This window comes from Scyliorhinus torazame, chromosome 7, assembly GCF_047496885.1.
Source record: "Scyliorhinus torazame isolate Kashiwa2021f chromosome 7, sScyTor2.1, whole genome shotgun sequence".
Taxonomy (NCBI): Eukaryota; Metazoa; Chordata; class Chondrichthyes; order Carcharhiniformes; family Scyliorhinidae; genus Scyliorhinus; species Scyliorhinus torazame.
In genome coordinates, this window is record NC_092713.1 from 238,698,697 (window position 1) to 238,711,446 (window position 12,750).

The 12,750-nt window shown below is 49.2% G+C and overlaps 1 protein-coding gene across 2 annotated transcripts in view; it reads left to right on the plus strand.

Moving 5' to 3' along the window:
* The window catches only part of cdhr2 (cadherin related family member 2), a 349,352-nt gene that overhangs the window by 92,444 nt on the left and 244,158 nt on the right, over window positions 1–12,750 (plus strand). The window lies entirely within an intron of this gene.

The window sequence follows — 12,750 nt, forward strand, 5'->3', positions numbered from 1 at the left end:
CCGGCAAACCACCTCTCCAGGAACAAATGACCCACTCTCTCCAGCCCCTTCTCTCCCAACCCACCGAATGGGGCATCTAATCTCACCGGCTCGAACAGATGGTAAGCACAGATGGGGGCAACTTCAACACTGACCCCAATTTAAAATGTTGAAATTGCCTCCATATCTTCAAAGTGGAGACAATCACTGGATTTGATGAATACTTTATCGGTGAGAATGGGAGCGAGGCCGTCACTAATGCTTCCATACCAGATCCCCTACATGACCTTGATTCTATCTGCACCAATATAGCCCCTGGATCACTACACCAAACCAATACCTTCTCTGCATTAGCTGCCCAATTATTAAATATCAGGTTCGGTAATGCCAGGCACCCCCCAATGGTCTATCCCTTTGAAGGACTGCCCAATGAATCCTCAGTGTTTTGTCAGTCCATATAAAGGATAATATCAACTTCTCGACCCACCCATAAAAAAATTTAGGAAAGAAAACCGGCAGACACGGGATAAAAAACAAAAGTCATGGCAGAATGTTCATCTTGATCGACTGGATCCTGCCTGCCAAGGTAGGGAACTCTGGCAGTGCCTGAGTGAGACTGCCAGACTGATAAGCTGGCAATGTCAAGATGCCTGGGTGCCAGGGGGAGTGCCAGGGTGCCACCCTCCCCAGCTCTGACCATTTAGGGTTTCCAATGGCCTGAGAGACCCTCCCCCCCAGCTGCTGTTATGACTGGTCCACATTTGTCTCCTAGGCACGGCCGCTGAGTCCCGGGCTCTGGGTGAATCTGGTCTATGGGCATTTAAAGGAGTCATTAGGCCCATTTTAATATGCAGATCTGGATCTCACGCAAGGCGAGGTCCACATTGGCCGGGTGGACCGAGTGGAGTGACTTGTGATTGGCCCGGCACGGAGTCCGATTTGGGACTCATGCGGGTTCGCCTGTTGCACCCGGATCTGTGCCGGGCAATTCTTGATTCTCAATTTAAAGAAATGGCGGCCAGAGTTACACTTTGTTGTTGTGCCTTTAAATTTATCAGTGATTCCAGGATGAAACATCCGCAGGTACCAGTGGTTGTCTGGTGTGCTACCAACGCCATTCAACATGTGGATGTCTCGGCACTAGGAATAGCTGTTTAGATATGGCTGCAGAAAATATGGAATTTCATGATGGGCCAAGTAGTCTCTTTGTGTGTTGTAACTATTCTGTGATTCAATGTAGTTCATGTGAGGTGGAGCAGAATGGAAGGGATCATTGTCAAACAACTTGAGGCAGTGCTTCCTAAATGTTGGCCTGAGGCAGTGCTTCCTAAATATTGGCCTACTGTGACGCCATTTTGAGGCTTTGAAATAGCCATAACCCCTCAGTGGGAAATGTGAAATGGCAAGTGAGTGGAGAGAGAGAGAGACCTGGGAAAGCCAGGGGGTGGGCGGGGGGAAACAACTGTGAGAGTGGAAGCAAATTGTTTAATCTTCAGGGAGTTTTACAACACCTATCTTTACTGTAGGTTTTTTAGGGCAGGAATCGGGCCTCAAATATCAGCTGTGCCCACCATTGAAAATAAAGTGAGGATTTGAAGGGGTCTTGTAGCTGTTAACATTGCTGTTCAGCCATTGCTGCCTCGGTGCTTGCAGCCCCAGAATCATAGAATTTACAGTGCAGAAGGAGGCCATTCGGCCCATCGAGTTTGCACCGGCCCTTGGAAAGAGCACCCCACTTAAGCCCACGCCTCTACCCTATCATCATAACCCAGTAACCTCTCCAACCTTTTTGGACACTAAGGGCAATTTAGCATGGCCAATCCACCTAACCTGCACATCTTTGGACTGTGGGAGGAAACCGGAGCACCCGGAGGAAACCCACGCACACACGGGGAGAACGTGCAGACTCCGCACAGACAGTGTCCCAAGCTGGGAATCGAACCTGGGACCCTGGAGCTGTGAAGCAACTGTGCTAACCACCGTGCTACCGTGCTGCCCGTGGATCTCATTTCACAATCCCCAGTTTGAGAAGCCCTGACTTGAAGGCTCTGATGACTTTGACAGGCATTGGCAAAGCATAATCCCATGGTCCAGCAGGCAACAGGATCTGCTACAGGAGGTTATTGAAACCTGCAACTTGGCTGGGAAAATGCAGCCTCCTGATGTGCTGCTCTGAAAACAGATCCAAGCAATTGGCTTTTATACATGATGTGCTAGGTATGGCCTCCTACAAGCAGACTCTCCCTTCTGTTGTCACTGTTGCTTCTGGTCTTGTTACTTAATCTGCTGCTACTGCACCACTTCCTTCAATTGTTCATCCAAACACACACAATTGTATTGCTTCTACCCCAACTGAAATCCCACCCGTCAGCTTGTGGATTTCTGATGCTAAAACAGACCCAGCTGCTGTTTCCCACCTTTGTGGCAAAGATCCAATCCCACTGGTGTCAGGAATCAGCACTGCCTGTTAGCTATTTCTATTCTTTCACGGAATGTGACCTTTACTGATAAGCCCCTATGGACAAGTGCTCCGTATACACAGGATCTGCTCAGACGAGGAGGAGCGTAACAGACATCTACAGACGTTGAAAGATGCCCTCGTACGAACGGGACATGGCACTCGACTCATCGATCGACAGTTCCAACGCGCCACAGCGAAAAACCGCATCGACCTCCTCAGAAGACAAACATGGGACACAACCGACAGAATACCCTTCGTCGTCCAGTACTTCCCCGGAGCGGAGAAACTACGTCATCTTCTTCACAGCCTTCAACACGTCATTGATGACGATGGACATCTTGCCAAGGTCATCCCCACACCCCCACTACTTGCCTTCAAACAACCGCGCAACCTCAAACAAACCATTGTTTGCAGCAAACTACCCAGTCTTCAGAACAGTGACCACGAGACCACACAACCCTGCCATGGCAATCTCTGCAAGACGTGCCAGATCATCGACATGGATACCACTATTACACGTGAGAACACCACCCACCAGGTACGCGGTACATACTCGTGCGACTCGGCCAATGTTGTCTACCTCATACGCTGCAGGAAAGAATGTCCCGAAGCATGGTATATTGGCGAGACCATGCCGACGCTGCGACAACGAATGAACGGACATCGCGCAACAATCACCAGGCAGGAATGTTCCCTTCCAGTCGGGGAACACTTCAGCAGTCAAGGGCATTCAGCCTCTGATCTCCGGGTAAGCGTTCTCCAAGGCGGCCTTCAGGACGCGCGACAACGCAGAATCGCTGATCAGAAACTTATAGCCAAGTTCCGCACTCATGAGTGCGGCCTCAACCGGGACCTGGGATTCATGTCGCATTACATTCATCCCCCACCATCTGGCCTGCGAAATCCTACCAACTGTCCTGGCTTGATGCAATTCACACCTCTTTAACCTGGGGATACCCCATCTCTGGATCTGTAAAGATTTAATCACCTGCTAATAGTCGCATTCCAAGCATTGTTTGGCATCTTTGAATTTGTCTACATATGTGTTTCTGGAACATACCTCTTCATTCACCTGAGGAAGGAGCAGCGCTCCGAAAGCTAGTCACATCGAAACAAACCTGTTGGACTTTAACCTGGTGTTGTAAGACTTCGTACTGTGCTCACCCCAGTCCAACGCCGGCATCTCCACATCTTTACTGATAAGGGCAGCATTAGTTGTTCATGTTTAATTGCCCTTGAAAAAGTGGTGGAGAGCTGCCTTTTGAACCACTTCAGTCCATGTGGTGCAGGTACACCCTTCTTCTTGGCAGTCCTCAGCATTGAGGATGACTTGCTTCCACTTGGGCGAGGTGGGTTCTGCAGTGGCTGAATAGTCCAATCCTGGATCCGCAGACTCTGCCCCAGCTTTTCCAGGTGGTGTTTGATGACATGGGTGGGTGGGATACTCTGGATTCTGCGCTGTCCTTCCGCTGTTTGCACTTGGCCTCCTCGTGCTCCACCCTACAACGTTGGAGGTGATTGGTTTTGTCGTGGTTGCTTTTTCTCCAGGTTTTGCGTTCTAAGGCAAGCGATTCCTACATGTCAGTGGGGATGTTGCATTTATTTAGGGAGATTTTCCGAGTGTCCTTGTAGCATTTCCTCTGCGCTCCTAGTGATGGCTTGCCATTGCGGAGCTTAGAGTAGAGCACTTGTTTCAGGAGTCTTCTGTCGGGAATACGGGTAATGTGGCCCGCCCACCTCAGCTTGTCAAGCGTGACTGGTGCCTCGATACTGGGGATATTGGCCTGGGAGCAAACACGCATGTTGAGGACATGCCTATACTGCCAGTGGATTTGCAGAATTTTACAGAGGCAGCGTTGGTGATAACCGTCCAAGGATTTGAAGCCATGATATGGAGATGCCGCCGTTGGACTGGGGTGAGCACAGTAAGAAGTCTCACAACACCAGGTTAAAGTCCAACAGGTTTGTTTCAAACAGTAACTTTTGGAGCACTACTCCTTCCTCAGGTGAGGAAGGAGCAGTGCTCCGAAAGCTAGTGTTTCAAACAAATCTGTTGGACTTTAACCTGGTGTTGTGAGATTTCTTACAAGGATTTGAAGTGTGTGCTGTACATTGTCCGTGTTTGTGATGCACACAGGAGGGCGGGGACCACGTGTATTAAGTCCACGGAGGCAGATGTCCCTTCACCTGAACTCCTTTTATGAACAAAACCAACAGCAGTACGACCATGTGGATTCAGCTTGCGGTCTACACGGGCGTGCAGAGGATCTGACACTTCCTGTTATATACAAATAAGAGGTTCCCTGATTGGCCCACTGATCAGGGAACTCGTATTCCAACTGGCCAATCTCAAAGGCCTGGTCTAAATCATTACAGCACGTCTGCTCTGTAGACCATGAGCTTGGTGCTGGGATTAAGGTCTCGCTCATCGAATATTCTGCTCCCCAGGCGTCCAAAGACTGGAGCATTGGAGTCGATGTATTTCGTCGTCCGTGTCTGTTCGCACCGAGAGGAGGCTCAGGTATGGGAAATGATCCACATAATCCAAAGACTCACCGTGGACCTTGATGGTTGAGGGGCAGTTTTATGTGGCAGGAGCAGGCTGGTAGAGAAACTTTGTTTTCCGGATGTTTAGTCTGTGGCTCATTCTCTCATATGCCTCGGTGGAAGTGTCAATGATAATTTGTAGCTCGGTCTCTGAATGTGCACACACACGCACCGTCTTCACATTGTAGCTCGATGACAGAGGTTGGGGTGGTCTTGGTTCTGGCCTGGAGGCGTTGGACATATCTCTGCCTCTCTCTTCGCGCTCTTTTATCCTGTGTCTCTGCCATTGTCCTCGCGCTCTTTTACCCTGTGTCTCTGCCACTATCCTCGTGCTCTTTTACCCGTGTCTCTGCCACGCTTTTTACGCTCTTTTACCTGTATCTTCGCCTCTCTCTTCGCACTCTTTTATCCTGTGTCTCTGGCTCTCTCCTTGTGCTCTTTTACCCCGTGTCTCTGCCACTCTTTTTGCGCTCTTTTACCTGTATCTCCGCCTCTCTCTTCGCGCTCTTTTATCCTGTGTCTCTGCCACCCTCCTTGTGTTTTCTTGCCCTGTGTCACCACTTGTCTCGTGCTCTTTTACTCTGTGTCGCTGCCGCTCTCCTCGCGCTCATTTGCCCTGTGTCTCTGCCATTCTCCTCGTGCTCTTTTACCCTGTGTATCGGCCACTCTCCTCGTGCTCTTTTACCCTGTGTCTCTGCCGCTTTCCTCGTGCTTTTTTATCCTGTATCTCTGCCACTCTCCTCGTGCTCTTTTACCCTGTGTCTCTGCCGCTCTCCTCACGCTCTTTTACCCTGTGTCTCTGCCACTCTCCTCGTGCTCTTTTACCCTGTGTCTCTGTCGCTCTCCTCGCGCTCTTTTCCCCTGTGTCTCTGCCACTTTCCTCACGCTCTTTTCCCCTGTGTCTCTGCCACTTTCCTCGTGCTCTTTTCCCCTGTGTCTCTGCCACTCTCCTCGCGCTCTTTTACCCTGTGTCTCTGCCACTTTCCTTGTGCTCTTTTACCCTGTATCTCTGCCACTCTCCTCATGCTCTTTTACCCTGTGTCTCTGCCACTCTCCTCGTGCTCTTTTACCCTGCGTCTCTGCCGCGCTCCTCGTGCTCTTTTACCCTGTGTCTCTGCCGCTCTCCTCGCGCTCTTTTACCCTGTGTCGCTGCCGCTCTCCTCGTGCTCTTTTACCCTGTGTCTCTGCCGCTCTCCTCGCGCTCTTTTACCCTGTGTCTCTGCTGTTCTCCTCGCGCTCTTTTACCCTGTGTCTCTGCCGCTCTCCTCGTGCTCTTTTCCCCTGTGTCTTTGCCGCTCTCCTCGCGCTCTTTTACCCTGTGTCTCTGCCACTTTCCTCGTGCTCTTTTACCCTGTATCTCTGCCACTCTCCTCGTGCTCTTTTACCCTGTGTCTCTGCCACTTTCCTCGCGCTCTTTTACCCTGTGTCTCTGCCGCTTTCCTCGTGCTCTTTTACCCTGTGTCTCTGCCACTCTCCTCGTGCTCTTTTACCCTGTGTCTCTGCTGTTCTCCTCGCTCTCTTTTACCCTGTGTCTCTGCCGCTCTCCTCGTGCTATTTTACCCTGTGTCTTTGCCGCTCTCCTCGCGCTCTTTTACCCTGTGTCTCTGCCACTTTCCTCGTGCTCTTTTACCCTGTATCTCTGCCACTCTCCTCGTGCTCTTTTACCCTGTGTCTCTGCCACTTTCCTCGCGCTCTTTTACCCTGTGTCTCTGCCGCTCTCCTCGTGCTCTTTTACCCTGTGTCTCTGCCACTCTCCTCATGCTCTTTTACCCTGTGTCTCTGCCGCTCTCCTCGCGCTCATTTATCCTGTGTCTCTGCCACTCTCCTCGCGCTCTTTTACCCTGTGTCTCTGCCGCTCTCCTCGCGCTCTTTTACCCTGTGTCTCTGCCACTCTCCTCGCGCTCTTTCACCTTGTGTCTCTGCCTCTCTCCTTTTGCTCTTTTACCCTATGTCTCTGCCACTCTCCTCGCGCTCTTTCACCTTGTATCTCTGCCACTCTCCTTTTGCTCTTTTACCCTGTGTCTCTGCCACTCTCCTCGTGCTCTTTTACCCTGTGTCTCTGCCGCTCTCCTCATGCTCTTTTACCCTGTGTCTCTGCCGCTCTCCTCGCGCTCTTTTACCCTGTGTCTCTGCCACTCTCCTCGTGCTCTTTCACCTTGTATCTTTGCCACTCTCCTTTTGCTCTTTTACCTTGTGTCTCTGCCACTCTCCTCGCGCTCTTTTACCCTGTGTCTCTGCCACTCTCCTCGTGCTCTTTCACCTTGTATCTCTGCCTCTCTCCTTTTGCTCTTTTACCCTGTATCTCTGCCACTCTCCTTGCGCTCTTTTACCCTGTATCTCTGCCTCTCTCCTCGTGCTCTTTTACCCTGTGTCTCTGCCACTCTCCTCACGCTCTTTCACCTTGTATCTCTGCCTCTCTCCTTTTGCTCTTTTACCCTGTATCTCTGCCACTCTCCTTGCGCTCTTTTACCCTGTATCTCTGCCTCTCTCCTCGTGCTCTTTTACCCTGTATCTCTGCCACTCTCCTCACGCTCTTTCACCTTGTATCTCTGCCTCTCTCCTTTTGCTCTTTTACCCTGTATCTCTGCCTCTCTCCTCGTGCTCTTTTACCCTGTGTCTCTGCCGCTTTCCTCGTGCTTTTTTATCCTGTATCTCTGCCACTCTCCTCGTGCTCTTTTACCCTGTGTCTCTGCCGCTCTCCTCACGCTCTTTTACCCTGTGTCTCTGCCACTTTCCTCGTGCTCTTTTACCCTGTGTCTCTGCCACTCTCCTCGCGCTCTTTTACCCTGTGTCTCTGCCACTCTCCTCGTGCTCTTTTACCCTGTGTCTCTGCCGCTCTCCTCGCGCTCATTTATCCTGTGCCTCTGCCACTCTCCTCGCGCTCTTTTACCCTGTGTCTCTGCCGCTCTCCTCGCGCTCTTTTACCCTGTGTCTCTGCCACTCTCCTCGCGCTCCTTCACCTTGTATCTCTGCCTCTCTCCTTTTGCTCTTTTACCCTATGTCTCTGCCACTCTCCTCGCGCTCTTTCACCTTGTTTCTCTGCCACTCTCCTTTTGCTCTTTTACCCTGTGTCTCTGCCACTCTCCTCGTGCTCTTTTACCCTGTGTCTCTGCCGCTCTCCTCATGCTCTTTTACCCTGTGTCTCTGCCGCTCTCCTCGCGCTCTTTTACCTTGTGTCTCTGCCACTCTCCTCGCGCTCTTTTACCCTGTGTCTCTGCCACTCTTCTCGCGCTCTTTCACCTTGTATCTCTGCCTCTCTCCTTTTGCTCTTTTACCCTGTATCTCTGCCTCTCTCCTTGTGCTCTTTTACCCTATGTCTCTGCCACTCTCCTCGCGCTCTTTCACCTTGCATCTCTGCCTCTCTCCTTTTGCTCTTTTACCCTGTATCTCTGCCACTCTCCTCGTGCTCTTTTACCCTGTGTCTCTGCCACTCTCCTCACGCTCTTTTACCCTCTGTCTCTGCCACTCTCCTCGTGCTCGTTTACCCTGTGTCTCTGCCACTCTCCTCGCGCTCTTTTACCCTGTGTCTCTGCCACTTTCCTCGTGCTCTTTTACCCTGTGTCTCTGCCGCTCTCCTCGTGCTCTTTTACCCTGTATCTCTGCCTCTCTCCTTGCGCTCTATTACCCTGTGTCTCTGCCACTCTCCTCACGCTTTTATCCTGTGTCTCTGCCACTCTCCTCGTGCTCTTTTACCCTGTGTCTCTGCCGCTCTCCTCGTGCTCTTTTACCCTGTATCTCTGCCTCTCTCCTTGCGCTCTTTTACCCCGTGTCTCTGCCACTCTCCTCGTGCTCTTTTACCCTGTGTCTCTGCCACTCTCCTCGTGCTCTTTTACCCTGTGTCTCTGCCGCTCTCCTCACGCTCTTTTACCCTGTGTTGTGGTGACATGCACATATGCATATCTGTATATAAACTGTACTTAGCTGCACCAATGTATATATCTGTATGTAACAGTACCAGTGTATATAGGTAATGACCAATATATGTAGTGACAGTCATGACCTCCTGCCAGTAAGTGGAACCAGACACCCATGGAGACACACATATATATATCCAGGTACGGATGAGACAGATAGCAGGATGGACAATGAGACAGTCGCATCTCACCTTAGCTCCACAGTAACATAGACATAATTGTCTGTACATAGAATTGCATGGTTACCTTTCTGCGTGTCAAGAATAAATACTTATTACAACCACACACTCATGTTCTACACATGTCTTATGATCAGGGGAGCTATAGAACTCGACATGTGTCTCTGCCACTTTACTCTTGCTTTAAAAAAAAAATTTAGAGTACCCAATTCATTTTTTTCAACTAAGGGACAATTTTGCGTGTTCAATCCACCTACCTTGCACATCTTTGGGTTGTGGAGGCGAATCCCACGCAAACACGGGGAGAATGTGCAAACTCCACACAATGACCCAGAGTCAGGATCGAACCTGGGACCTCAGCGCCGTGAGGCAGCAGTGCTACCACTGCACCACCGTGCTGCCCCTATTCTTGCTTTTTTATCCTGTGACTCCGCTCTCCTTGCGGTCTTTTACCCTGTGTCTCAGTCTCTCTCTTCTCACGCTCTTTTTCTTTTCTTTTTTAAAAAATTTAGAGTACCCAATTCATTTTTTCCAATTAAGGGGAAATCTAGCATGTTCAATCCACCTACCCTGCACATCTTTGGGTTGTGGGGGCGAAACCCACGCAAACACAGGGTGAATGTGCAAACTCCACACAGACAGTGACCCAGAGCCGGGATCGAACCTGGGACCTCGACGCCAGGAGGCAGCAGTGCTAACCCACTGCGCCACCTTGCTGCCCTTTCTCACGCTTTTTTAACCTGTGTCTCGTACTCTCTCCTCCTGTTCTTTTACCGTGTCTCCGTCTCTCTCTTCTCGCGCTCTTTTAACTTGTGTCTCGGACTCTGTCCTCGTGTTCTTTTACCCTGTGTCTCCGTCTCTCTCTTCTCGTGCTCTTTTAACCTGTGTCTCGGACTCTCTCCTCATGTTCTTTTACCCTGTGTCTCCGTCTCTCTCTCCTCGCGCTATTTTACCCTTTGTCTCCGTCTCTCTTCTCGTGCTCTTACATCCTATATCTCTGTCGCTATCCTCATGCTCTTTCACCCTGTGTTTCCGCCGCTCTTTTTGTGCTCTTTCACCTTGTGTCTCTGCCGTTCTCCTCACTCTCTTTTACTCTGTAACACCCACAGTGCTGTTAGGAAGGGATTACCAGGGGTTTGACTCAGCAGTAGTGAAAGAATGGTGTTATAATTCCAAGGCCAAGGTGGTGTGTGGCTTGGAGGGGGACCTGCAGGTCTTGGTGTTCCCATGTATATGCTGCTCTTGTATTTCAGGGTGGTAGCATTCACAGGACTTGTAGGTTCTGTCACAGGTTACACGGCTTTCTGCCGTGCATCTTGTAAATGGTACACACTACTGCCATTGTGCGTGGGTGGTAGAGGAAACTAATTTTTAAGGTGGTAAATGGGTTGCCGATCAAGCAGCTGATTTGACCTGGGCCGTTGTTGTAGCTACACTGATCTTGACAAGTGGAGAACATTCTGCTACGCTGCTGACTTGTGCCTTGCAAATCCCAGGCAGCTATGAGGAGTCAGGAGGTTAGTTACTTGCCACAGAGTTTCCAGCCTCTGACCTGTTCTTGGAGCCAGAGTATTTATCAGGTTGGCCCAGTTATGTTTTTGTTCATTGTTACCCTCAGGATGTGGATGGTGAGGAATTCAGTGATGGTAAAGTAATGCTGCTGAACATCAAAGGGAGATGGTTAGATTCTCTCTATTTGTTAATGGTTATTTTATGTTGTGATTGTTACTTGCTATGTATTAGCACAAGCCTGAATGCTGTCCAAATCTTACTGTACGTAAGCACGGACTGCTTTAGTTTCTGAGGAGTCATGAATGATACTGAACACAGTGCAATCATCAGCGATTATCTCCATTTCTGACTTTATGATGGCAGGAAGGTCATTAACTAAGCAACTGAAGACGGTTGGGCCTGAGATACAACCCTGAGAAACAGCAATATTCTGGGGCTGAGATTATTGGCTTCCAACAACCAGAACCATCATCCTTTGTGCTGGGAATTCAATCAGGAGAGAGCTTTCTCCCTGATTCCCAGTGACTTCAATTTTGCTAGGACTCCTTGATGCCACGCCCAGTCAAATTCTGCCTTATGTCAAGGGCTCACTCACCTCACTTATGGAATTCAACTCTTTTGTTCTTGTTGAGACCAAGGCTGTAATGACATCTTGTAGCTGAGTGACCCTGGTGAAACTCAAACTGAGCAGGTTATTTTTGAGTAAGTACCACTTGACATGTCAATGACATCTTCCAGCACTTCACTTGACGAATGTGATATAAAATAGTTACTTTAGAGATACTAGTTAATGTAATGTAGAAATAAGCCACTTTGATTCTGGCAGTTAGGGACAAAGGGGTTTGAGACCGCATGGAAAAAGCAGGAAGAGGTGTGTCTATGAGAGTGATGCTGCATTGATAGGGGCCAGAGAAAGGGATTGGAAGTGAGCCAATCAGAATAGATCGAACAGGTCAGGAGGGACATAGGCTGACCTATGTCCGTCGAGTATGTGAAACTTGATACCATTTGAATTGATTTTGCAGAGATCCCTTTGTCTTTTAGTCAGTCGTTTTTCTGGGGTGTAAGAGGCTGGATGTCTTTTACGTTTCTGTAAGATGATTAAGCTTGCAAGCTAAATAAATAACTTCTTTTTACGTGCGAATCCGTCTCAACTTTTATTGAGGCCAGACTGACAGAGAAAGAAATTTGGGGATCTACACACTGATAACTGAGAGTAGACTGTTTGGCCGGATGGATTTGTCCTGGTTTTTGTAGACAGGAAAAGCTGGGAAGTTTAACATGCTTTTAGGTAAATGATTGTTTTGTAGATGTTCTAGAACAGGCTGGCTAGTGATTTTTTAGTTCTTGAGCTTAAGCTTTTGGTAATAAGGCGAGGGTGTTGTCAGAGCCCATAGCCTTTGCTCTCTGTAACCAGTGCATTCAGCTATGTCTTGATATCACATGGTGTGAATTGAATTGGCTGAAGGCCGGCATCTCTGATACTGGGAACCTCAAGCGGAGACCAAGATGGATTGTCCACTCAGCGCTTCTGGCTGAAGATGGCTGCAAATGCTTCAAACTTGTCTTTTGCGCTGATGTGCTGGGCTCCCTCATCATTGTGGATGGGGATATTTGTGGAGCCTCCTCCTTCAGTTAGTTGTTGAACTGTCTGCCGCCATTCCTCATTGGATGTGGCAGGGCTGCAGAGCTTAGCTCTGATCCGTTGATTGTGGGATTGCTTAGCTCTGTCTATGGCATGCTGATTCTGCTGTTTATCCTGCTTGTAGTCCTGTTTGTTAGTTGTGCCAAATATAATGTTTTACTATTAACTAATTAACTAACCACTCAACAAAGTTCATCATCAGCATCTGATGGCAGAAGCAGCAGCATCATCTCTCTGCCATATAAACATCTGCTTTGTTAACTCGAGGATAAGATACTGGTGTATACAATTCTGGCAGTTCTTAACGCAGACAGCTAAAAAGAAGTAACATCTACTATGCTGCATTGTGTTTCTGCCCTGTATACATGAGGATGACATGTTGATATATTTCAAACCTTTCTCTTATGGTTTGTTAACAAACACCCAGGTTCATTTCAGACTTTCTTTTCTTCTTCCTTATGACGCACAATAAACGGAAGAGTTTCCAGGCGTTGAGAGAACCTCCTGTTGGTT